This window comes from Solanum lycopersicum, chromosome 8, assembly GCF_036512215.1.
Source record: "Solanum lycopersicum chromosome 8, SLM_r2.1".
Classification (NCBI taxonomy): Eukaryota; Viridiplantae; Streptophyta; class Magnoliopsida; order Solanales; family Solanaceae; genus Solanum; species Solanum lycopersicum.
This window is the reverse complement of record NC_090807.1, coordinates 56,364,272-56,367,233: the sequence shown is the minus strand read 5'-3', so window position 1 is coordinate 56,367,233 and position 2,962 is coordinate 56,364,272.

Here is a 2,962-nt window from a genome sequence, read left to right as displayed (position 1 = left end):
GAAAATAAAAAATAAGAAAAAAAGAAAAACAAGAAAGAAGTTGAAAAGGAGCGAGGAAAGGCAGAAAAAGAGAAATTGAGGTCTTGGAGGGAAAGAACAGGGAAAGTGATGATTGAAATGGAAAAAAATAAGAATGGGTGGGGGAAAGAAGAAACAAGTGAAAGAAAAATGAAGATAAATAACGATAGGGTGTGGATAAGAAAGAAAAATGGGGGTTGGGGTGACTGAAAAAAAAAATAATGTGGGAAAGAAGATAGAGTTTTTCCTTTTTGAATTTATTATTTTCATTTTTAATTAATAATTTTAATAATTTAAAAGTAAAAGTTAAAATTTTAAATATCCTGTTCATTTGCATTTACAGGCATGTGACTACACTCTCTGGCCAACTCATCTATATTAATGTCACATAAGGACGGTCAATATTTAGAGGGATTTAATATGTTGTGTTATGTTGAGCATAAGGGTTCAGTTGACAAAATGTTAAGTAAAAGAGTCCACAATAAAAACTGATACAAATATAAGGATCTACCAGACCATTCCACCTTTTAAGAATACAGAATAAACATAAATGTGCAATTTGTAAAAACTTTATTTATTTGACCAAGTGGCAAAGAGCCATCAAAGTCTCAAATCAAAATTAGCATAAAGGGGGTGATTTACGAAAATAATTTTAGAGATGAGCTGTCTTAAAATTTTGACCTCACTCGTATAAATTCAATTTAGCTAAGATTTTTCTCATGAATAATACTTTTGACTTTCAGCTTTGAAGGATTACCCATTTAGCAAGGAACAGTAAAAAGAATGAATAATATTAATTAATATTTGTGTATAGTTTAGACATATATTATAAATGGTGTGTTAGAGTGGAAATGAGAGCAGAAGTAAAGACAAGATACATATATATATATATATAAAATTATTCCCTCCGTCTTTAATTTTCTGTCAGGGTAAGGTTATGGATTTCAATTAAGAAAAATTTAATACGATGTGTAATTTGACTTATATAATTTTACTATAACAAAAATATGAAATGTCTACATAATTTGTCAATTAAACAAAATGAAATAATTATTAAAGGCAGAATTGGAAAAAAAATAACTAATTTTTTTAATTATTTAAATTAATAATTAATCTTGAATATATATTTTAATATATCTGTCAAACATTTATAGACGGAGAAAATAATGTAGACCGCAGAAAAATACAATCAATGTGAATTAAAAGTATAGTAAAGATGAAACATAGTGTAGTATAGATGAAAGAAAAATATAATCAATGTGAATTTAAGTTTTTAATGGCCAAATTTTAAAAAGCTCTACTTCTATTTAATGTTAAGCAAGAAAACCAACAGCAAACATAATTAGTATATAATAATGAAAAGCAAAGTTAGGATGCCATAAATACGAGTTAATTAGATTCTCATTAAGTGGATAGAGGCGCATAAAAGACCACTTCAATGATAATTTTATACTTAATTTAATTTAAAAAAATTAATAAGGTTTGGTTTTAAATAAGAAGTGAACTAAATCAACTATACAAATATCTATCTAAGAATTTTATATCAGAAAAATTAATTATTATAATCCTACTAAAACAAGAAAGTACTCGACTACTTGTTGTAGTTTTATTTATTCATATAGACAAATCAAACTTAAACTACTCTTCCTTGGTGTAACATTGAGCGAGTTATTTTGACTTGTCATGAAATTTTAAAAAAATAAGTAATAAAAATGATACTTTAAATAAATAATTACAAATATATATCTCTTCTTTTTTTTTAAAAAAAGTAAGGACCCAAAGGGTCAAGATTTTTATTAAATAAAAATGTTATCCACTAAATAATTACATTATATATCCAACTAATTTCATTTAGCTGATACTAATTCAGTATCATATGTTGTATTTGATATTATTTTTTGCTTAACTAATATTGAATCAATATATATAAAAAGTATAATATACTCTTATGATACCATAAAATATTTATATGTAATTTTTTTTAAAAAATGAGTATTTCTTCAATTTCTTGGATTGGGACATGAACATGCAATTATTTTGAGTTTTATGACTTATTTATGTAGTTTTTCCTAAAATTAAAGATAAGTTAAATTGGATCTGATTCCTCTCCATTTATCTCCTCTCCATTTTCTGCAAGTTCTAGCTTGGATTGGAGACAAATGTCATAATTTAAAATTAATGATTGAAATTTAATCGACTAAAGTAAAGTCTTAAAGTAAATATTTAAGAAGCAAATATATGAAAGTAAATAACTATGGTTAGTAGGGGCGTACAAATCGAATCATTAAGTCAAACCAAACCGACGAACCAAATCAAACAAAAAAAAACGATTTGTGGTTTGGTTTGATTGGTTTGGCGACTGGAAAAAAAAATCAACCACTCTTGATTTGATTTGGTATTAGACACATAATTTATTTTTTTGTAGATAAAAAATATTATTTACATATAATCTACTTTGTTGATATATTTTTAGTTAGTTTATAGTTTTCAATTTTATATATCTTTTTTCTAATTTGGGCTTGTGAAATTTTGTAAATATTATATATATAAAATTTTATTTTATTTATACCTAATAATATTATTTATAATCTACTTTGTTAATATATTTTAAGTTAGTTTATAGTTTTCAATGTTTATCTATTTTATTTCAAATTTGGACTTGTAAAATTGTAAGTATTTTATTTTGTGTTAAATTTGAAGTTATAATTATATTGTTATAGTTTTTCAAATTTGAAGTTAACAATTTACTTTGTAAATATTTTTTGTATCAGTTTGCATCTAGCTTTTAATTTTATTAGTTTAGCATAATGAATGTTGATATTTCAACATATTTTAAGGTTACTTCATCATCACACACGTAAGTGAAAAAATATTTATCGCCTTTTCAATTGCGGTATAGTTGCAAAAAATCGAAAAAACCCGAATGAATCGACTAAAACTGAAA